Raw genomic sequence first — 25543 nt, 5'->3', positions numbered from 1 at the left:
CACTAAACCGGGTCCTCTTAGTAAGGGTCCGGTGGCCCCTCATAAAAGGGGGAGTACTGTAAAGGATCTGCCAGGCACTACGTCTGTGGAGACTCCCAGGGTTAATCAGTCGACACCTGAGGCCAGACCTCTTAGACTGACACCGGCTCCCACCAATCAGGGTGGCAGGCTCAGGAGTGGGAGAGCCTATCGCGGCCTGGTCAGTCAGAGTTAGCTCCGCCCCCTGTCCATTTATACCTGCAGTTTTCTCTTCCTCATTGCTTGTTATTCTTTTGGATTCCTGGCCCCACTGCTGCTTGCTCCAGCCTGCTTCTGCCGTGCTTCTGCCTTGCTGCAGTTCTCCTTGACTTGACTTGCTTTGCTTTGCTTTGCCCCTGGCTTGCTTCTGTCTCCGTGCCCGCTCGGGTTACTCACTTCGTCCTGGTCCTGACTGTTCGTTCGCCGCTCCGTTTCCTCGTGGCGTTCCGTGGCTACTGCCCCTTCCCTTGCGTGTTCCCTGTTTGTTTTCCTGTGCACTTAGACAGCGTAGGGACCGCCGCCCAGTTGTACCTCGTCGCCTAGGGCGGGTCGTTGCAAGTAAGCAGGGACAGGGCGGTGGGTAGATTAGGGCTCACTTTCCCTTCACCTCCTTCCTGCCATCACACTGCTCTTTGTTCTTTACTTATTAACCCCTGTAGGTAAATGTTGGCGATCAATCGGGGGTGGGGTGACTTGACGCCTAGTATAAAGCTGGATTCTCATATTTTTGTACTAGATAGGTTTATAGAGAATATATGCAGAGTAGCCATCAGGTTTAACTAAGTGGATAATGGGAAAAGGAGCGGATGGGCCACGCTTATCGGCTGTCAGATGCCATGCTAGAATACCCCATGAAACCGAGTCGTCCAATATACTGTAATGTCACATGAGGCTGGAGCTTATCCTGTGACAATGGCGGCGGCGGGAAATGTCAATATATATATCTGAAAGACATGTTGTGGAAAGTGGGTGTGAAATAGGACAATTCCTTTAAGTCGGGCTGTACAGCAACAATTATGGAGGGAGAGGATACACTGTTGTCATGTAATATGATTGCTTAGTGCCAGAGTGCCTCCATCTTTAGTTGCAGTGTGCCCCCAATGAATTATACCAGATTACTCCCATAAAAAGTGCCAGAGTGCCCCATGTATAGTGGCAGAATACTTCCATATATTGAGTACCCCCATGAATAGTACCAGAGTAACCCAATGGATAATACCAGATTACTCCCAGAAATAGAGTATGATTAGTACCCCCATGTTCTGTGTCAAAGTGTCACCATGTATAGTTATGGTGTCCGAGTGTCTCTGTGTCTAATGCCAGAGTCCCCCCATGAATAATGGTAAAGTTCTCCCATGTAGAGTGGCAGAGTGCTCTACTCTAGAGTGATAGAGTGTCTCATTGTATCTTGCCAGAGTACCCCCATGAATAGTGCCAGAGTACCCCCATGAATAGTGTCAGAACACTCTTATGAATTGTACCTAGGTGCTCCATGTATAGTGCCAGAATACTGTCATGTATTAAGTGCCCCCATAAATAGTGAAAGAGTACCCAGATAAATAATGCAAGAGTGTCCGAATGAATAGTGTGAGAGTGTCCCCAATGAGTATCCCATGTTCTTTGTCAGAGTTCCACCATGAATAGTTTCATTATACTTCCATCTTTGGTGTCGGAATGTCTCTGTGTCTAGTGCGGAGTACCCCCATGAATAGTGGCAGAGTTCTCTCCTCTATAGTGCTAGAGTGTCTTTGTGTATATTGCCAGAGTACCCCCATGAATAGTTCCAGAACACTCTTATGAATTGCACCAGAGTGCCTCCAAGAATAGTGTGAGAGTACCCTTAGAAATGGTGCCAGAGTGCCCCATGTATTGTGGCAGTATACTTCCATGTATTGAGTGCCCCTATGGATAGTGCAAGTGCACCCACATGAAAAATGAGAGTGCCCACATGACTAGTAAAAAAGTGCCCTCATGACTAGTTCAAGAGTGCCCACATGACTAGTGCAACTGTGCCCACATGACTAGTGAAAGAGTGCCTCCATGACTAGTGCCAGAGTGCCCCATGTATAGTGCCAGAAGATCCCATTATTTGTACCAGAGTGCTCCATTAGTCAGAAAAGGGCAGCTGTGTGAGCTACCAGGAAACCTGGTGAATATTAAATGCAGCTTAGGTAGGTAATGGAGAATAAGACATAATGTTACTGAAAATCAGTACAAGATATGTAAAGTAGTCAACATTAAATGTAAATTAACGGTAAATTAAAGCTCGGAAGAATCTTTTCCAATCAGTCCACAAAACGCAGTAACATCATTGAGATATGAGATCCGACATGGCGGCTTCTTACTTAGTAGAAAATGGCGGCCCCACCATGTGATGTAGGCCCTTCACTATAACAAGGGTCAATCCATTCACCTCCAAGCTTTAGGCAACAGTCAGATATGGGCGGATTTATTCCTCAAATTTATCATACAGAGAACAGATCGGAATTGCTTGCGTTTTGCATAAAATTTGCATGAATTTTGCATAACATTTTTATTTTTCTGCATAAAAAAAGCAAATGTATAGCGTGAAAATATACGATGCTTAAAATGTACGATTTAAAGGAGAATGTTCACAAGCCAGATTGATAAAAGAGTCGTATTCAGCGCCGATTCAAGGGGGTGGCAAACTGGGCAATTGCTTAGAGCCCCCTATTTCATTGATAGGCCATCAATGTGTGATTGCTGTGGATCTGACCCTTGACTCTTGGAAGCCCTGCCAATTATCAGGTACACTAAGCAGCGCTGTTCTAATCCGTGTGGCTGTTTTTGGTACTGAAACACAGGCCACTTAGCTTCATTCACTTGATAGGGACTGCAGTTCCAGCCACAGACACCGGGCAGAGAGTGGCACTATGTCGGGTAATTTAATGAAAAGGACCATAATGCCCCAGTAAGCACTGTGGCGCTTTTTTTTTAAATTAATTTTTTTATACTACGGTCAGTGTGGTCCGGGGCGTTAGGTTCCACTCCCTCCACAAAGCATTACGGTCCCAAATATTGGGAGCATAATATTACCCCTGATACAGAATTTCGTGAACGTAACATTAGTGGGCGTCCAGCAGCTGGGACCCCCGTAGATCTAAAGTCTATAGAAAGTGAGGCTGGGTATTCAGTTCTTTGTGTTTGTGTTCATCTGGTGGGAGATTACGAGATCCTCTCTGCCTGTACATGATTGTATAGACAAAGATTTCCATGAAGAAGCTCAACGGATTACGGATTGTTGAAAAAAATCATGCTGCAGTACCACCTGGGACCACCAGGGTCAGCATAGTCTTTTCTATGATATCCATTTTAGAAGAAAACCCTTGCACAAACATGGCCCCTGTATTTAGAGTTTTTTCATTTTTTATTTGTAGGATATTTCATGTCATACTATTGATAGCTCTCACCCAAGTGCACACAAAAAAAGTGCATGAGGATGGGAAAGGACAAAGATCCGACTCAGAAGGCTCTGCGAGGTTCAAGGACCAGTGGCGAACACTTGGCAATGTTTAGGTCGACCAATCTCTGCCATAAAGTGCTGCTCAAACATCCCCCGGAGCTCCAAATCTAGGTTGGTTCTTCCAGAAACATTAAGCTGATGGTCATCCCAAAAGAAACAATATTGATTTCAACAATGTCACATCCATTGTGGTAAAGACTCCAAGTTATGGAAATCTGTGACCAGTGGTGGATGGGTGTAGGTGCTTTACTAAACGATGACGAGCCTTCATGGGAACTGGGGAAAAGGAGGGGTGCTGAGAGTTGAGATGTTCTTCTAAGATGTCATAGAGACAAATCCAAAGAGATGACCTTAAGGCTGGGTTCACACGACCACATTAACGTCCGTAATGGACGGACGTATTTCGGCCGGAAGTCCCGAACCGAACTCAGTGCAGGGAGCCGGGCTCCTAGCATCATAGTTATGTACGATGCTAGGAGTCGCTGCCTCGCTGCAGGACAACTGTCCCGTACTGTAAGCATATTTTCAGTACGGGACAGCAGTTCCACGGAGAGGCAGGGACTCCTAGCATCGTACATAACTATGATGCTAGGAGCCCGGCTCCCTGCACTGTGTTCGGTCCGGGACTTCCGGCCGAAATACGTCCGTTCATTACGGACGTTAATGTGCTCGTGTGAACCCAGCCTAAGTGGTGGTTCCTCTTTACGTTCCTCTATTGAGAGGTCATTATGTAAGACATTGTAGGTCGTAAAAAGTGCAACCTTCAGACTTTAGAAGAAACCTTAGTGTTTGGTGGTGTTGTTGGAAATGTTGGAACGTTCCTTCTCATCTGGCTGTGTCAGGACCGTCCACATCTCATTTATTTTGCTCAGTGTTCCATGGCCTTCAAAGGCGACAACTATAACAAAACCCAGCCAGCCATCAGGCAATCTTACCGCACTAAAAATCCCTATTACTTGCATGAAGATTGACCGTCTCTCCTACCTGGATAAAGGTCTTTTTCCGTTATCTCACTTGGCTGGGTCTGTCAGATGGTTCTAGAACAACTTGGTTTGTCTTAGCTTTTTAAAAACGTTTCTAAACAATTTTGATTTTGCATGTAAGTCCCAGAGTTTTTTGTGCCCTCAAAGTAAATATGACTTTATCTCCACCTTTAAGATGCCCATTTCCAAAGGTGGCATATTCTAGGTGGACAATATGCTTCTAAGATGCCAACCAACACTTGCCCCCTACTGTGCCCTAAGTTGGAGCAGCAGAAACTTGAGAAGGGTTAGTCATGTAGAAGACAATGTTGGACCAGCCAGGCTTGAAATGGTTGACCATTCATCTATCTTGCAACGATAGTTACCATGTTGACCCTAATGTTGCTACCACGGGTAGTCTTCACATGTCTTTATTGATCATATTTTTCAACATCAATCGAGGGAAATAAGATCAACATAAAAAATTTACAAAAAGAAGCTAGAGAAAAAGTAGTCCACATAAGAAGGATATGGAAGTAGAGGAACACAGAGGGCTTCATCAATGAAAATAATGCCATGCCCTCTTTAGAAGTTGTGGGTTCAAGTTTGAAATCACCAAGTCAGTGTCGCCACAAATGTGGAGAGTTCATGACAAACTTTGATAGTTATAAGGTATTTGGAGATTGGTAGGACAATACAGTGGGGTGGCAATATCATGGAGAACCTGTAGATCCTCAGGGATGGATGTTCCACCATCAGTGCTCAATCAAAGAAATTATAATGAGATTGGGTTGTCTTCATCTGCAGTTGAGTGGACTTAAATGGACTCCACCAATGTCCCACTCTTGGGTGGAACGATCCTTCCAAATCTGGACAGTCTGAATCTATATGCTCTAGATTTTTTTCTTCGTCCTCCAAGGAACTTTGTACCTCGTGACCTTCAAAGCAATGTATCTACTATAGAATTATTATAGTCATGCTTTCGTTTTCTGTCCTGGTCCCTGCAGAATCTACTCATTATGATTTCATGAAAGTATATTGATTAACATTGTATGTTTGTTTACCGTGGAGCTTCAGTAACCTAATCTCCAAAGTTTGTACACATGAAGAAGCCAAGATAGAAGAATGTAGAGGACCATGTAAGGCAGGTCATAAGGAACTTACATTAATCAGGGTCTCGGACCTCGAATTATGAAATGAAAGCAGTCCAATGAGGGAGATGAATGGTATGTAGGACAATATGGACTAGTGGGGTCAGTCAAGAAGCAAAGTATCTTCTGGTTTTCCAGGATTAATGATTTATTTGATTGAGCTCTGAGTGGAGGAACTTACATTCAGTAGAAATTCAGTCACCATGATGTCCACCCTCCATGATCAGTAATACTAGTGATCACCGGGCAGTGGTTTGAGCTGTTGGCAGCTCTGGAAACTATTGAGCACTAGTGGCACCATGGATGTCATAACATTACTAGAACTTGGTACTAGGGTGAAAACCACATCACTGGGAGATCATACTATGGAAAGAATCCTATCGCTAAGGCCCCATTCACATTACGTTTACCTCTGAAGGAAGACCCAAACGTTTCCCACTGTATGGCTTACAGTAGACATGTCGCTCGGGGCTGGCCTTTGGTAAACTCTTGAAGTCACTGTCCATCTACTGCCTGGGGACTATGGTGCTATGGAAGCTTCTGACGTCACTGTCCAGATATAGACCGTGAGGTCAGGAGCTTCCCTAGTGCGGAAGTCCCCGGCCAGAGCATAGGCAACGCACAGTCTGGGGATTCCAGCCCTGAAGAGTCCCCTGACATGGCTGTCCATATATGCACAGTGATGTTGAGAGCTCGCCGAAGTATCCGTTTAACGTATGACATCACCCATAGGCTCCCATGTTAAAAATGTATACTGTGTGGTATCCCTCAGTCTACTACCCTATTCTATCCTTTAAAAAAAAGGTATACCGACGTAAACCAGCCCAAAAGGACACTTTCTAGTCTCCGTCGGGATAATGGAGCCCTATGAACACGTTTATCATGTACGTTGGGAGCTTTCACGACATACACGAAAAAGTGGGAGACAAATGCGATGTCAATAGGGCCTAGCCCATATATTGAATAGGATTCTTCGCTTTCACTATTCAGTGTGGCTCAGTGCCATCTTTCAGCTACGATAGTGGCTTGTGACCTACAAAAGGTTGGGACCACTGATAATACACCTAATCGTGGTGGAAAATCACCCAAATCTATCATCTATCTATCTATCTATCTATCTATCTATCTATCTATCTATCTATCTATCTATCTATCTATCTATCTATCTATCTATCTATCTATCTGTCTGTCTGTCTGTCTGTCTGTCTGTCTGTCTGTCTGTCAGTCTGTCTATCCATCTATCTATTTTAAATCTCTTCCCTCTCTCTTTCTGTCTCTCTCTACATGGAACAGTGAAATATTAATTGGTAACATATAAACTAATCTGCACAATGTTGCCCCTATAACAACCAGTCACTTTGATGCATTTGCTCAGGGGGGTGCAAAAATCCCTAATGACCAGTTGCTATGTAATGATGGATGACGTCAGCTCCTTTGTCATGGCGCAAGAAAATCCAGAATGTGATAGATGAAAATGCCTAATGAGTAGAAACTGAAAAAACATGAAATGTCTGATGACAAGTATGTGTATCTATTAAATGCCTCTACCTTCACTAATGACCTTCTGTGACCTTCCACCTCTAATGTCCTTGTTACCGAGTATGCCCCATATCCTGTTAATAATGGAAATTCCCCCTGGGGAGGTGCTCAATTTCTAACAATCTCGTACCTATGATCCCCCCCCCCCCCTGTGACTGGCAACGTGCCAAGAACATTGCAAAGCCAAATCACCCTTTCACCCCCAGGGAGAGGAGTACGATATTACAGCGCGAGAAATTCCGCAAATTAGCTCGAGGAAAAATCTGCTTCAATGGGAATTCCGGAAGTATCATACCCGACGGGTCTTACCCAATTAGTCGCTATTCAGAAGGTCATAGTCTACAACCAATTAAAAACATAGGAAGAAAACAAAAATGTAGCAGAGCTGAGTTTGTCGTTTGGCATAGCCCACTAGGATATAATAATGTCTTATCTGTGGGGCTACATTATCTAAAGTGTGCCCCTATATACAGTCTTCTATCCAAAGAGTGCCGCCATATTCGGCGCCCCAGTCAAATGGTGCCCCCATATAAAGTGCCCCGGTCAGGCATTTGGTATACATAGTTCCCTAATCAGCCATTTTATATAGGGGCACTCTATATGGGGGCACGCTCTGGATGGCAGGTTGGGCGGCATCCTCCTACAGTGTGTGCCCCAATATACAATGCCTGCCAGAGGGCATCCTCCATACAGTGCCCAAGCTGCTAAGCATCTCCATATATGGTCCCCTAGCCAGAGCGTGCCCCTATATATAGAGTCCCATCCAGGGAGCGCCCACATATACAATGCTCCCATATACAGTGCCCCATCAGTGAGTACCCTTATATACATTGCCTATCAAAGAGCTCCCCTCCATACAGCATCCCAGCTTCTTGGTAACCCCATATATTGTCGCCTAGCAAGAAAATACTCCTATATACGGTATCCCATCCAGAGAATGCCCCTATATACAGTGTCCAAGCCAAAAGGTGCCTCATACATAGTGCCACAGTCAGTAAGTGCTCCTATATACAATGCCTGCCAGAGATCATTGGTCCACCGAGCACCCCAGCAGTTGAGTACCCCTATATACAGTACCCCAGACAGATAGTACCCCTATATACTGTGTCCTATCCAGAGAGTGTCCATATATACAGTGCAGCAGACAAAGGGTGCCTGCGTATACAGAGTTCCATTCAGTAAGTGCCTCTATATACAATACCTGCATAGAGCGCACCTCCATACAGTGCCCCAGCTGCTAATCATCCCCATATACAGTAATTCAGTCAGAGAGTGCCCCTATACAGTGTCAAATCTAGGGAATACCCCATATATTGCCACAGCCAAAGGGTGCCCCCATATTCAGTGCCCCAGTCAGTAAGGGCTCCTATATACACAATACCTGCCAGAAAGCATCCCTCCAAATAGTGCTCCCATAACTGAGAATCCCTATAGTTAGGTCCCCATCCAGAGAGTGCCCCCATATACAGTGCCCCAGCCAAAGGGTGCCCCATCTACAGTGCTCCAGTTAATGAGGACCCCTCCATACAGTGCCCAAATATTTAATCTACAGTTCCCCAGGCAGAGAGCTTCCTAATACTCACCTTCTTCCCTGGTACCCGCTCTCTAGGAGTAAGTGACCAATCAGAAGCTGCCCTTTGGTCACTTACTTCTAATGCAGGAACCTGCACTTTGAGTGATCGGGAGAGATCTAATAATTTGTATTGACAACATATATATATATATATATATATATATATATATATATATATATATATATATATATACACATATATACTGTGCATGCAGCTTCTTTTATTCTGGGATAAGAATGAATTTTGTGATATGAAAAATTACTAGTTCGTGTCGGAGAACATCTACCATCTTTTATTGGCTTGTACAGAGGTTCTCAGACATGTGACCTATGACCTGAGTTCCGGAATTTACAGACATCCACACTATGAATATCTATCCATGAGATACACTGATAATGTGATTTATGGTCCTAATAAATGGGCGACCTTGAAATTTAATTGAACTCCTGTAAGCGGGTTATTATACCATGAGCAGCCAAACACTCGATCTATGGTGAACTAATCTTAAAGTGCATAGAAAGTATGGCCCTCAATCACATAGACAAATCTGCGTTCTTTGTAAGGCATAATACGCCTCGTTTACGTCTGAAAATAGGTCGTGTGAACCCAGCCTAAGGGGAGATTCACACGAACGTTGCGTTTTTGCGCGCGCAAACAACGCAGCGTTTTGCGAGCGCAAAAACCATTTGACAGCTGCGTGTGTCATGCGTGTCTGATGCGCGGCTGCGTGATTTTCGCGCAGCCGGCATCATAGAGATGAGGCTTGTCAACGCCCGTCACTGTCCAAGGTGCTGAAAGAGCTAAATCTTTCAGCACCCTCGACAGTGAATGCCGAACACAACAGCGAAAAACCTGTAAAAAAAAAAGATAAAGTTCCTACTTACCGAGAACTTCCCGGCCGTTGCCTTGGTGACGCGTCCTTGGTGACGCGTCCTTGGTGACGCGCCTCTCTTGACATCGGGCCCCACCTCCCTGGATGACGCAGCAGTCCAAGTGACCGCTGCAGCCTGTGATTGGCTGCAGCCTGTGCTTGGCCTGTGATTGGCTGGAGCTGTCACTTGAACTGAAGTGTCATCCCGGGAGGTCGGACTGCAGGAAGGAGACAGGAGTAATCGGTAAGTTAGAACTTCGTTTTTTTTTTACAGGTTAATGTATTTTGGGATCGCAAGTCACTGTCCATGGTGCTGAAACAGTTTAACTCTTTCAGCACCATGGACAGTGACTATCTCCTGACGTCGCGTACCGATAATTTTTTTGCCGGGATCGGCCAAAACGAGTTTGGCCGAACCCGGTGAAGTTCGGTACGCTTGTCCGGCTTCGCTCATCGCAAAGACACTCCGTTTGGATGTTCGGAAACAGAAAAGCACGTGGTGCTTTTCGGTTTTCATTCATCCTTTTCACTGCTGTTGCGCGAATCACGCTCGTCCCACGGAAGTGCTTCCGTGTGGTGCGCGTGATTTTCACGCACCCATTGACTTCAATGGGTGCGTGATGCGCGAAATACGCAGAGTTATTGAACCTGTCGCGCATTTTGCGCAGCAGACAAACGCTGCGCAAAAAGCACGGACTGTCTGTACTGCCCCATAGACTTGTATTGGTCCATGCGTGCCGCGTGAAAACCACGCGGCCCGCACGGACCGAATACACGCTCGTGTGAATCCCCCCTAATAGTAGTTCACACAGGATCTCCATAAAAGTGAAAGCCGCTGGACCCCCAATAAGTAAGAACAAGAGAACCCCCAAAACAGTGACAGTCACAGGAGGAGTCCCACCTCCAGAGATCCCACCAAAATAGATGTCACAAATAATAAATCTGGAGAACCCTTTTATGTCCAAAATAAACCCCATAGCTCATATCGTTTGCTTGGTACCGAACATTTCAACCAAATTGTTAGCGCTCCTTCCTCATCTTTGAGGGCTCGATAAATGGAGTGCTTGGGACACTTTAAGGCTATGTTTACACAGAGGTTTTTTTACGCGGAAACCGCGCTGCAAAACTCGTCAAAAACGGCCCGAAAATGCCTCCCATTGATTTCAATGGGGGGCGGAGGTGTCTTTTTCCCGCGAGCGGTAAAACCGTCTCGCGGGAGAAAGAAGGGACATGCCAGATCTTCGGGCGTTTACGCCTCTTACCTCCCATTGACATCAATGGGAGGCAGAGAAAGCGTATTTCGCAGAGTTTTATGCCCGCGGTGCTCAACGGCCGCGGGTGAAAAATGCTGCCAAAATCGGCGTGCAGGGAGAGGAAAATCTGCCTCAAACTTCCAAACGGAATTTTGAGGCAGAATTTCCGCCTGCAAAAAACTCTCTGTGAACCCAGCCTAAGGCTATGTTCACACGCAGAGTCAAAAATGTCTCAAAATACGGAGCTGTTTTCAAGAGAAAACAGCTCCTGATTTTCAGACGTTTTTTGTGCCACTCGCGATTTTCGCGGCGTTTTTTTACGGCCGTTTTTGGAGCTTTTTTCAATAGAGTCTATGGAAAACTGCTCCAAAAACGTCCCAAGAAGTGTCCTGCACTTCTTTTAAGCGGCCTTTTTTTCCGCGTAAAAAAAACGCAGCGAAAAACGCTCTGTCGGAACAGAACGCCGTTTTCCCAATGAAATCAATGGGCAGATGTTTGGAGGCGTTCTGCTTCCGATTTTTCGGCCGTGTGAACATACCCTAAGATAGGAACTTGGAAACATGGCACGGAAAGAGTTAATGTTCGCATTTAGGCACATCACCGCTCCTATGCTCCTTATTATGGAGCAGCGACTCATCGAGCCCCCACCAGACTGAGGTTTATTTAATCGCAAGCTGGATCCCACTTGTGAAGTAAATTGGACGGCATAATTAACGGACATAAATTGAGACAGGCATCATTTGTCAGCAAGAATTAATGCGAGACAAAGCCTGAATATATCAGTTATCGGAGAACGGTGCGAGCAATATGCCACCCCACATCACAACAATGGCCCCTGAGGACCTTTAATTGCCGATTCCTACTCTATTCACTCTCAAATCAGTGCCACGTGGCTGAATTCCACAATGCAATAAAACTGTAGATAAAGGGGGGTCCTGGTGGAGATAATATGGAGGCACAGTGTTTAATAAAGGGAAAACCACCCGAAATAGGGATAGAATGCATGGTATACTCTAGTCACATCCAAAGCTGCATCCAAACTTGGTCAGCGTCCCTAACATCTTAACTTTCGCACTACTCTGGTTATATTTTTTCTGTAAGACAGTGGCAGGTGTAAATACTACATCTCCTATGCACTGCAGCAGAGCATGAATTGGATATACATTGAAACAGCAGGGGGCAGCATAGAGATGTCACAGAACAGTAAACTGGGAGAAAGCAGCTCTCGATGTAAATAGAGTATGAGATGATTAAGAGATGTAGCAGAGCTGAACTGGTCATTGGATGCCTCGTTATAGGGTACAGGTACATGTAAAAGTGCAAAGTCCCTCCATAATCCGATCTCCATCAGACACACATTGACTTTATCGCTTTTCTCCGCAGGTGTGTGACCCCCTCAGGTGTTTCGGCTTTGTGTTCAGATAAAAGGTTTTCTGCATCGAGTATCTCATGGGCAGCTGTAGGAACAGCATTGACATTTACATTTCACATCTCGTCCTTCTGTCTATTAGTGAATGATATGGATTGAAACATCAAAGTGACCATAATGTAAGTTGTCTTATATCAATGTAGAACATGAGAGGGGGACACAAACAACAGAGCTCCACTGCCCAAAAACATGTGTTCCCCCTTCCACTAGCAGACCTGCAACTTACATCTTATATTCAAATAATGGTTGAAAAAAAAGATATGTTTGCTGTTGTTTATCAGGAAAATGTCTGGATAATCTTAAATTCCCCATGTAGTGATGGGGCGTATACCTGGTGGTCTAGGACAGGGAAGGGGTGAGTAGTAACATCCTGGTGGTCTAGGACACTGAAGGGGTGAGTAGTAACATCCTGGTGCTCTAGGACAGTGAAGGGGTGAGTAGTAACATCCTGGTGATCTAGGGCAGTGATGGGGTGAGTAGTAACATCCTAGTGGTCTAGGACAGTGAAGGGGTGAGTAGTAACATCCTGGTGGTCTAGGACAGGGAAGGGGTGAGTAGTAACATCCTGGTGGTCTAGGACAGTGAAGGGGTGAGTAGTAACATCCTGGTGATCTAGGGCAGTGAAGGGGTGAGTAGTAACATCCTGGTGATCTAGGACAGGGAAGGGGTGAGTAGTAACATCCTGGTGGTCTAGGACAGTGAAGGGGTGAGTAGTAACATCCTGGTGATCTAGGGCAGTGATGGGGTGAGTAGTAACATCCTAGCGGTCTAGGACAGTGAAGGGGTGAGTAGTAACATCCTGGTGGTCTAGGACAGTGAAAGGGTGAGTAGTAACATCCTAGTGGTCTAGGACAGTGAAGGGGTGAGTAGTAACATCCTGCTGGTCTAGGACAGTGAAGGGGTGAGTAGTAACATCCTGGTGGTCTAGGGCAGTGATGGGGTGAGTAGCAACATCCTGGTGGTCTAGGACAGTGAAGGGGTGAGTAGTAACATCCTGGTTGTCTAGGGCAGTGATGGGGTGAGTAGTAACATCCTGGTGGTCTAGGACAGTGAAGGGGTGAATAGTAACATCCCTGGTGGGCATGTGGAAAAAGTGACTAATGATAACGTCCCTGGTGGTCTAGGGTAGTGAAATGATTAATAATAACATCCTTGGAGATCTACAGCAGTAAATTCGTTAATGGTTACTTTCCCGGTGGTCTAGGGCAGTGAGGGGGTTAATAACATCAGTGGTGGCTAGTGCATATAGGGGCTAAAGATAACATCCCTGGTGGTCTAGGACAGTGAAGATATTAATGATAACATCCCTGGGGGTCTAGAGCAGTGGAGAGATACATGATAAAATCCCTGGTGGTCTAGGGCAGTGAAGAAGATTAATGATAACATCCCTGGTGGTGCACAGCAGTATATTAATAAATGGTAACATCCCTGATGGTCCCCGTAATGAATGGATAAATAATAGCGTCCCTGGTGGTCTAGGGGGGTGAGGGGGTTTATGGTAACCCTTCTGATGGGCTAGTGCAGATAGGGGCTAATGATAACATCCCTGGTGGTCTATGGCAGTGAAAAAGTTAGGGATTACATCTCTGGTGGTCTAGGGCAGTGAAGGGATTAATAATAATTTAGCTGGTGGTCCTGGGAAGTGAAGGGGTTAACTCCCTGTGCTGAAGGCTGGCATGCTTCTTCTTCCTGCTTCCTCCATCTCTGTCAGCAGTCTGCTCCAACGTCTGGGCCCCTGCACGGCTGAACAGGTTGCAGCGGTTATATGGCCGCCCCGGCATAAAATAGTATATGGTTGACTTTCAGCTTTTCACAGACCCTGAATGGCATATTTTATGGGCAGTATATGGGTACAGTCAGTGGCGTAACTACTGCTATAGCAGCCGTAGCGGCTGCTACGGGGCCCGCAGCATGAATGGGGGCCACCCGCCGGCACGGGCCCTCCCCTCATGGCCGGAGGCTCCGCTATAAGCTGCTATGGCTGCTACAGCGCGACACCACTGAAGGGGTTGTTCCTACAAAAGACATGCATCCCCTATCCACAGCATAGGGGATACATGTGTGATCGCTGGGACGCCCAGCGATAAGGAGAACGGGGGACCGAAAGTCCCCTGAAGTTCTCCATGACAGACCTCGGACTTCCGGGGTCTGTCTGCAGCTCCAGAGAAATGACTTGCGCACCGGTCGCGCTTGTGCACATGCGTGACCAGCGCTCCTTTCATTTTTATTGAACTGCGCAGACGATGGAAGTCCGAGTTTTGTCATGGAGAACTTCGGGGGACTTTCGGTACCCCGGTCTCCTTATCGCTGCCAGCGATCACACATGTATCCTGTGGATAGAGGATACATCTCTTTTGTAGGACAAACTATAGGCCGTTTTTTTTTTTGGGGGGCTATATGGCGTTATCTACAGGGGGGGTCTGTATGGCGTTATCTACAGGGGGTACTGTATGGTGTTATCTACAGGGGGGCTGTATGGCGTTATCTACAGGGGGGTCTGTATGGCGTTATCTACAGGGGGGGACTCTATGGCGTTAGCTACAGGGGGGGGACTCTATGGCGTTATCTACGGGGGGGGACTGTATGGCGTTATCTACAGGGGGGACTCTGTATGGCGTTATCTACAGGGGGGATTTGGGGCTGTAAGACATTATCTGCAGGGGGGCTGTATGGCGTTATCTATGGGGGTCTGTATGGCGTTATCTGCAGGGGGGGCTGTATGGCGTTATCTACAGGGGGATTTGGGGCTGTAAGACATTATCTACAGGGGGATTTGGGGCTGTAAGGCGTTATCTACAGGGGCCTGTGTATGGCGCTATCTATAGTGGGGTGATGTGTGGTGGAATCTATAGGTAGGCACTATCTACAAGGGGGGGGTTGTGTGACACCCAGGGGAGGGAGGTTCCCAGTCAATAGTTTGCAATGGGGCCCAGTCTTTCTTAGTTACGCCCCTGGGTACAGTGGTACAACTAGTTAAGCAAGGTGTATAAAGCTGTAGGTATAGAGCGCTCTCCTGTGGTGGCTGAAGGTAAACAGAATATTATCATGTACAATTTAGCGCTGGGTCGCCTTACACTATTTGTTTTCCCTAGGGGCTGACAACAGAGAATACAAGATACCACAAGACAGGCAATTATAGGGTTACAAGGAGACGCAGCATTGGATTTCTCTGTGTTATTTGCTTATTCCACACAATATGGAGATGGGGGGCACAGGAGGTGTTGGTATTGATCTGTATTGAAAATACCCAGCAGTCAAGTTTAATTGAGACGCACAGTTTCCTCCCTCAACAGACTATCAATGTATGCTACTGCTTGTAAGCGGATACAGAACTGCGGCATAAGCCGGTAGATCTGCTATTCTTATACAATTCTGGAGTTTATTTTACAGGATTAATGTGTTTATTATCAGACTATAGAATAAATGTTTACAAAAATTTCCCCCCCGCAAAAAATCTTATTTTATGACAGTGTCTCCACTAGGTGGCGCTGGTTTTTATGGAATGAGTTAATAAATTATAGGATGGTCTTCTATTAACAGCCCCTTTTAAATATCCCTATTGGGCACATACTTCCTACTTGTTAAAAAATAGTTCAATGAGACGCTTTAGACATATGCTCCACCCCTAATATATAGGCCACACCCCAATATGCCCCCAAACTAATGCCCTTGAATCATCACATGACTTCAGCATTCCAGCACCCAGACAGAGTACAGACCCCACTATTCACTTGCCTTATTATATTGTGAGGACATAGTGCTGATCCCCAGAAAATACATCATGTCTCCTTACCAGTGCCAGTTACAGTATTCCCATAAGAGTGCCAGCAACAGTGCATCCATACCCGTGTCAGACCCAGATGTCCCCATAACAGTGCTAGCCACAGTGCCCCCATAGCAGTGACAGCCATAGTACCTCCATGACAGTGGGTCAGCAAAAGATGTCCCCATAACAGGGCCAGCAACACTGCTTCCATAACATTGTCAACCCACAGATCCCCCCCATAATGTCAAATAGAGTGTCCCCATAACAGTAACAGCCACAGATGTCCTCATAACAGTGACAGCCATGGATCTCTCGATATCAGTGACTGCCAGGGTGTCCCAATAACTGTGCCAGCAACAATGCACCCATAAGAGTGAAACTCACAGTGCCCCCATAACATTATTATTCACAGTGTCCCCTTTAATGTGCGACTTACATGCCCATTCCCTTATCTAGGGTTGGTAGAAGGCTGCAGAACTAATAAATGTCATAGCTGAGGGTTTGCTACAATTGTATCTAGTCTAGACAATCCAATGTTAGCTAAACGCATCACAAATTGCCATCTCATCCTGATTGTTACAATGCAGCAGTGCAGTTGAAATGTATTAGTCGTCTGGAGTACAGGCTATTACGTTCACAGAAGATTGTCCGGACTGGATACAACTGTGACAAACCCTCAGCTAACTACTAGGTCAGGAAAGTTTTCCGTTTCTGGGTGTAAATAAGAATGTTGCCATTCACTGACAGCAAAAAGAGATCTTGAAAACGAGGAGGACTTTTAACACAATGAGGGTGATTTATCAAACCAGCGCAAAAGAAAAAAACGGAATGAGATGACTAACAATAATCAGATGCCAGCTCATATTTTCCTTTTGAAAAAGAAAGCAGTGTTTTTGATTGCTCACCATTTTCAAGATCTATGCTTGGTGTCATTAAATGGAAACACAACAAGCATTTCGACCCACAATAATTTGTGACCATCTTTTACAAGCTCTATTCAAACACCTCCTAACCTGGGTGAAACTCTGATCCCATTTATTTCTTTGATGGGGAAAGGGAAGTTGCACCCCTATGGTCAGGGGCCTCTGCCAGGTGCATAGTCTTACCTCCGTTAAACAGGCAAGTTGGTACGTCAGGGTAAAATCAGTGTTAATGCCTTTTTGCCACCTTTAGAGTGTTCTGCCAATGGTGGTACTTTAGATTGCCTGGCAACTACCTGTCTTTCTGCCTGACTACATATTTAGTAAATGTAGTCAGGGTCAAACTGGCCCACCAGAATACCAGAAGATGCTCTCGGGTGCTCAGGCTCTCAAATAATATTGGGCCCCAAATATCCAGCAAATAAAAGTGGAAATGTTATTCATAGATGGAGGGTAGGCCCTCTGAATCATCTGCTCTGGAACCCCAGCAAGTCCTCCCGATTTGTTTTAGCCCCTCCTCTTTCCATACACAATGATAAACATGCAAGACCAGGGGGAAAAGATGCAGGAACAACCCAGAATGGGTTCTGATAGGGGGACTTTGGGGTTCTGAGAGGGTCGTTCAGATCTCTGTAAAGATGGCCATAGACATTAGACGAAAATTGATAAAAGTGGACGATCCCTACCTGATCGAACGATTAGAGAAGCCAACAATTGTGACAACCGCCAGTAATGTAAATGTGTATGGATCACTCGTGTGACCAGGAATGATCATTCTACAAATGACAACCCACATAGGAGAAGAGTAGAAGGGTTATTTTAGGGTTTGTGACTTTTGGTAATTTCTTATGTGTGATCGGTCAGGCATTACCCTACTGCTGTCTAATGTGTGTAATCCGCTTAACACAATATGACAGTATGCAGCGGACAAGCTAATGACTTCTATTATCTACAGACATACACAAATACACAAGCATATGGCCATCGATTCATGCAGTGATGTATGTGGTACACAGTAACAAAACCCAAGCTTATTGATCTGTACATAAACAAAGCTATAGAGAAGCCCATACTTTTATTATATATCATCTATTCTGAGTGCCAGATGTGCCCCGGGCTTATCATATCTTGTCAGGAGATACACACAAGAAAACTACTTCACCATCAAATGATATACCTGGTTCCTCGCTATACAATTGACAAACCGAGGACCTTAATGAGACCTTAGAATTTAACCAATTACTGTTAGTGCACAGCATATGCAATCTAATATCTGGCTGTGGTTATCCTTCTGCTGTTTATGGGGTCTTTGTTATCAAGACTTTCTTTTGTAATATGTTTTATAATAATTAATTCCAAGAAAAAATAATTATTATGATTATTACTATTGGAATTCTGTCCCCTATGTACATGAATATAACTACAGGGTGGGCCATTTATATGGATACACCTAAATAAAATGGGAATGGTTGGTGATATTAACTTCCTGTTTGTTGCACATTAGTATATGGGAGGGGGGAAACTTTTCAAGCTGGGTGTTGACCATGGCGGCCATTTTTAAGTCGGCCATTTTGTATCCAACTTTAGTTTTTTCAATGGGAAGAGGGTCATGTGACACATCAAACTTATCGAGAATTTCACAAGAAAAACAATGGTGTGCTTGGTTTTAAAGTTACTTTATTCTTTCATGAGTTATTTACAAGCATCTCTTTGTTTACAACCATTGACATGTCGCATTCCTGGATGAACAGTTTCCTGGAAAGTGGATTGGTCGTCGTGGGCCAGTTGAATGGCCCCCTAGGTCTCCCGATCTGACCCCCTTAGACTTTTATCTTTGGGGTCATCTGAAGGCAATTGTCTATGCTGTGAGGATACGAGATGTGCAGCAACTGAAACTACGGATACTGGAAGCCTGTGCTAGCATTTCTTCTGCGGTGTTGCTATCAGTGTGTGAAGAGTAGGAGAAGAGGGTTGCATTGACAATCCAACACAATGGGCAGCACTTTGAACACATTTTATAAGTGGTCAGAAACTTGTAAATAACTCATGAAAGAATAAAGTAACGTTAAAACCAAGCACACCATTGTTTTTCTTGTGAAATTCTCGATAAGTTTGATGTGTCACATGACCCTCTTCCCATTGAAAAAACTAAAGTTGGCTACAAAATGGCCGACTTCAAAATGGCCGCCATGGTCAACACCCAGCTTGAAAAGTTTCCCCCCTCCCATATACTAATGTGCCACAAACAGGAATTTAATATCTCCAACCATTCCCATTTTATTTAGGTGTATCCATATAAATGGCCCACCCTGTACTATACTATAATACTGCCCCCTATATACATGAATATAACTATTATACTACTGCCTTCTATATACAAGAATATAACTACTATAATACTGCCCTTATATACACGATATAACTACTATAATACTGCTCCTATGTGCAAGAATATAACTACTATAATACTGCCCCCTATATACAAGAATATAACTACTATAATACTGCCCCCTATATACAAGAATATAACTACTATATACTGCCTCCTATATACAAGCATATAACTACTATAATACTGCTCCTATATACAAGAATATAACTACTAGAATACTGCCCCTATATACAAGAATATAACTACTAAAATACTGCCTCCTATATACAAGAATATAACTACTGTAATACTGCCCCCTATATACAAGAATATAACTACTATAATACTGCTCCTATGTGCAAGAATATAACTACTATAATACTGCCCCCTATATACAAGAATATAACTACTATAATACTGCTCCTATATACAAGAATATAACTACTATAATACTGCCCCCTATATAAAAGAATATAACTACTAAAATACTTCCTCCTATATACAAGAATATAACTACTGTAATACTGCCCCCTATATACAAGAATATAACTACTATAATACTGCCCTTATATACAAGAATATAACTACTATAATACTGCTCCTATATACAAGTATATAACTACTATAATACTGCCCCCTATAAACAAGAATATAACTACCATAATTCTGCCCCTATATACAAGAATATAACTACTATAATACTGCCCCTATATACAAGAATATAACTACTATAATACTGCTCCTATATACAAGTATATAACTACTATAATACTGCCCCCTATATACAAGAATATAACTACTATAATACTGCCCCCTATATACAAGAATATAACTACTATAATACTGCTCCTATATACAAGAATATAACTACTATAATACTGCCCCCTATATAAAAGAATATAACTACTAAAATACTTCCTCCTATATACAAGAATATAACTACTGTAATACTGCCCCCTATATACAAGAATATAACTACTATAATACTGCCCTTATATACAAGAATATAACTACTATAATACTGCTCCTATATACAAGTATATAACTACTATAATACTGCCCCCTATAAACAAGAATATAACTACTATAACACTGCCCCCTATATACAAGAATATATCCACTATATTACTGCCCCCTATATACAAGAATATAACTACTATAATACTTCCCCTATATACAAGAATATAACTACTATAATACTGCCACCTATATACAAGAATATAACTACTATAATACTGCTCCTATATACAAGAATATAACTACTATAATACTGCCCCTATATATAAGAATATAACTACTATAATGCTGCTCCTATATACAAGAATATAGCTACTATAATTCTGCCCCTATATACAAGAATATAACTACTATAATACTGCTCCTATATACAAGAATATAACTACTATAATACTGCCCTTATATACTAGAATATAACTACTAAAATACTGCCTCCTATATACAAGAATATAACTACTATAATACTGCCCCCTATAAACAAGAATATAACTACCATAATTCTGCCCCTATATACAAGAATATAACTACTATAATACTGCCCCTATATACAAGAATATAACTACTATAACACTGCCTCCTATATACAAGTATATATCCACTATAATACTGCCCCCTATATACAAGAATATAACTACTATAATACTACCCCTATATACAAGAATATAACTACTTTAATACTGCCCCCTATATACAAGAATATAACTACTATAATACTGCTGTAATGACGGGGGGTAAGGAAACAGACAAGTGAGCCCTAATCTATCCGCCACTCAGTCCCTGCCTACTTGCAACGACCCGCCCTAGGTGACGGGGTACAACTGGGCGACAGTCCCTATGCTCAATATGTGCACGACAGACAAACAGACAAGGGTACACAGAAGCAAGGGAAAAGGGGCAGTTGCTCACGGAAACACCGAGAGCAACAAGAGTGGTGAACGAGCCGAGTCAAACCAGGAGTGTACGAGGTATCAAACGTAGAGCAGGAGAGTAGTGAACAAGCCGAGTCAAACCAGGAGTGTACGAGGTGCCAAACGCAGAGCAGCAGAGTAGTCAGTAAGCCAGGGTCAATATGAAGCAGGGTCAAATAGATCAAGAAGCTGCAGCAGGGCCGGGAAACCAAATGAGAAGAATCACAAGCAAGGAGGAACAGGAAAGGCAGGTATAAATAGACAGAGGGCGGGAGCTAGCTCCGTCTGGCCAGGCTATGATAGGCTCTCCCACTCCTAAGCCTGCCATCCTGAGTGGTGGAAGATGGAGTCCGTCTCCCAGACATAGAAGCAGGTGCAGACTGATTACCTATGAGCGTGGATACAGAAGCTGTGCCTGTCAGATCCTTAACAGTACCCCCCCTTTTATGAGGGTCCACCGGACCCTTTCTAGATGGACCTGATTTATTGGGGAAACGAAGGTGGAACCTCCTGACCAATACCCCAGCGTGAACATCCCGGGCAGGTACCCAAGTCCTCTCCTCAGGCCCGTATCCTCTCCAATGGACCAGGTACTGGAGGGAGCCTTGGACCATCTTGCTGTCCACAATCTTGGCCACCTCGAATTCTACCCCCTCAGGGGTGAGAACGGGGACAGGAGGTTTCCTCGAGGGAGCGAAGGACGGAGAGCAGCGTTTAAGGAGGGAGGCATGAAACACGTTGTGTACTCGAAAAGATGGCAGCAACTCCAGTCGGAAGGAGACAGGATTGAGGACTTCAAAGACCTTGTACGGCCCTATAAACCGGGGAGCAAACTTCTTGGACGGGACTTTAAGGCGCAAGTTCTTTGACGATAGCCACACCAGATCCCCGACCATAAACAAGGGGTTAGCAGAACGTCTTCTATCTGCCTGAGTTTTTTGTATGCTCTGGGACGCCTCTAGGTTCTTCTGAACCTGGGCCCAGACTCTGCACAGTTCCCGATGAACGACCTCTACCTCGGGATTGTTGGAACTACCAGGTGAAACGGAGGAGAACCGTGGATTAAACCCAAAATTACAGAAAAAGGGGGAGACCCCTGATGAGTTACTGACCCGGTTATTAAGGGAAAATTCGGCGAGGGGGATGAATGAAACCCAATCATATTGACAGTCAGAGATAAAACACCTTAAATATTGTTCTAGAGACTGATTAGTCCTCTCAGTTTGGCCATTAGTTTCAGGATGGAAGGCAGAGGAGAAGGACAGATCAATCTCCAACTTTTTACTGAAGGCTCTCCAAAACAAAGAAACAAATTGTACCCCTCTGTCAGAAACAATATTGACAGGGACCCCATGGAGACGCAGGATATGTTTGACAAACAAGGTAGCTAACGTCTTAGCATTGGATAGTTTTTTGAGGGGCACAAAGTGGCACATCTTACTGAAGCGGTCTACTACAACCCACACCACCGACTTGCCTTGAGATGGAGGCAAATCAGTGATAAAATCCATGGAGATATAGGTCCAAGGTCTCTGGGGAATGGGCAAAGAACGTAGTAAGCCCGCTGGTCGGGACCTGGGAGTCTTGGACCTAGCACAAACCTCACAAGCGGCGACGTAGGCCTTAACGTCCTTAGGCAACCCAGGCCACCAATAGTTTCTGGCAATGAGGTGCTTGGTACCCAGGATGCCTGGATGACCAGATAGAGCGGAGTCATGATTTTCCCTAAGTACCCTTAGCCGGAATTGCAGGGGAACAAACAGCTTGTTCTCAGGAAGGTTCCCGGGAGCTGAACCTTGATCAGCAGCAATTTCAGAAACTAAATCGGAATCAATAGAGGAAATGATTATACCTGGAGGCAAAATACAAGCAGGATCTTCCTCCAAAGGAGGGCTGGCCATGAAGCTACGCGACAGTGCATCAGCCTTAATATTTTTAGACCCAGCCCTATAGGTAACCAAAAAGTTGAATCTGGTAAAAAATAACGCCCATCGAGCTTGTCTCGGGTTTAGCCTCCAGGCGGATTCTAGGAAAACCAGATTCTTGTGGTCGGTAAGGACCGTTACCTGGTGCCTAGCCCCCTCCAGGAAGTGGCGCCACTCTTCAAATGCCCATTTAATGGCTGAGAGTTCGCGGTTGCAAATATCATAGTTACTCTCAGTGGGCAAAAACTTCCTGGAGAAGTAGGCACAGGGACGGAGATGGGTGAGGGACTTGGTACCCTGGGACAAGACAGCCCCCACTCCCACCTCGGACGCGTCAACCTCCACGATAAATGGCTCCATTTGGTTGGGCTGAACCAACACCGGGGCCGAGATAAAGCCCTTCTTAAGGACCTCAAAAGCCTGGACAGCCTCAGGAGGCCAGCGGAGGAGATCAGCACCCTTGCGAGTGAGATCCGTAAGAGGCTTAGCGATGACCGAGAAGTTAGCAATAAATCTCCTGTAATAATTAGCGAACCCCAAGAAGCACTGTAACGCCTTCAGGGAGGCAGGTTGGACCCATTCCGCCACAGCCTGGACCTTGGCGGGGTCCATGCGAAAATCATGAGGAGTGAGGATTTGGCCCAAAAATGGTATCTCCTGCACCCCAAACACACATTTTTCGGTCTTTGCAAACAGTTTGTTTTCCCGAAGGACCTGGAGCACCTTCCTGACATGCTCAATGTGGGAGGACCAGTCCTTGGAAAACACAAGTATGTCATCAAGGTACACTACAAGAAATACCCCCAGGTAATCTCTTAAAATCTCATTTATGAAATTCTGGAAGACCGCGGGAGCATTACACAACCCAAAGGGCATGACGAGGTATTCAAAATGACCTTCGGGCGTGTTAAACGCAGTCTTCCACTCATCCCCCTCTTTGATGCGGATAAGGTTATACGCCCCCCGTAGATCAAACTTAGGGAACCATTGGGCCCCCTGAACCTGATTAAAGAGATCAGGAATCAAAGGAAGGGGATACTGGTTCCTTACAGTGACCTTAATCAAGTAACGGTAGTCAATGCATGGCCTAAGACCACCATCCTTCTTCCCTAGGAAGAAGAAGCCAGCACCTACAGGAGAAGTAGAGGGGCGAATGTAACCCTTGGCCAGGCATTCCTGGATATACTCTCTCATGGCTTCACGTTTGGGACAAGAGAGATTAAATATCCTACCCTTAGGGAGCTTAGCTCCTGGTAGCAAATCGATAGCACAATCGTATTCTCTATGAGGAGGTAACACTTCGGAGGCCTCCTTAGAGAAAACATCAGCGAAGTCCTGAACAAACTCAGGTAACGTGTTCACCTCCTCAGGGTGAGAAATAGAATTAACAGAAAAACATGACGTCAAGCATTCATTACCCCATTTGGTAAGATCCCCAGTATTCCAGTCAAACGTGGGATTATGCAACTGCAACCAGGGAAGGCCTAAAACCAAATTGGACGATAATTCATGCATCAACAGTACAGAGCACTGCTCCAAATGCATGGAGCCAACAAGGAGTTCAAAAACAGGGGTACGCTGTGTAAAATAACCATTAGCAAGAGGAGTGGAGTCGATACCCACTACCGGGACAGGTTTAGGCAAATCAATCAAAGGCATAGCTAGAGACATAGCAAATTCCACAGACATGATATTAGCAGATGACCCTGAATCCACGAAGGCACTGCCGGTAGCAGACCTACCACCAAAAGAGACCTGAAAGGGAAGCAAGATTTTATTACGTTTCATATTTACGGGAAATACCTGTGCGCCCAAGTGACCTCCCCGATGATCACTTAGGCGCGGAAGTTTTCCGGCTGCTTATTCTTACGCCTAGGACAGGTGTTCACTTGATGCTTGACATCCCCACAATAGAAGCAGAGACCATTCTTCCTGCGGAACTCTCCACGTTGTTGGGGGGACACGGAGGCCCCGAGTTGCATAGGTACCTCCGAGTCTTCCGTGGAAGAACGAAGCAACGGAACCTCGGGATGCATCATGGGGGAGTCAGAGGAGAAAACACAAAAACGTTCACGTTGTCGTTCCCTGAGCCGTCGGTCAAGTCGTACCGCTAAAGCCATAACCTGGTCTAGGGAGTCAGAAGAGGGATAGCTAACTAGCAGGTCTTTCAGGGCGTTCGACAGACCCAACCTAAACTGGCACCTTAAGGCAGGGTCATTCCACCGAGAAGCTCCGCACCACTTCCTAAAGTCAGAGCAATACTCCTCCACTGGTCTATTACCCTGACGTAAGGTCACCAGCTGACTCTCGGCAAAGGCAGTCCTGTCAGTCTCGTCATAAATAAGTCTGAGAGCG

The 25543-nt window shown here is 44.9% G+C and overlaps 1 protein-coding gene across 1 annotated transcript in view; it reads left to right on the top strand.

Annotated features, from left to right (window-relative positions):
* The first annotated feature begins 12241 nt into the window (after positions 1-12241).
* The window catches only part of LOC142666250 (uncharacterized), a 312509-nt gene continuing 299207 nt past the window's right edge, over positions 12242-25543 (top strand). The window contains exon 1 of the mRNA XM_075846239.1: positions 12242-12400. The gene's annotated coding sequence lies outside the window, so the exon portion shown is untranslated. The remainder of the gene's footprint in view (positions 12401-25543) is intronic.

This window comes from Rhinoderma darwinii, chromosome 13 (genome assembly GCF_050947455.1).
Source record: "Rhinoderma darwinii isolate aRhiDar2 chromosome 13, aRhiDar2.hap1, whole genome shotgun sequence".
Classification (NCBI taxonomy): domain Eukaryota; kingdom Metazoa; phylum Chordata; class Amphibia; order Anura; family Rhinodermatidae; genus Rhinoderma; species Rhinoderma darwinii.
The sequence above is the reverse complement of the archived record's forward strand: the minus strand, read 5'-3'. Positions and strand labels throughout refer to the sequence as shown.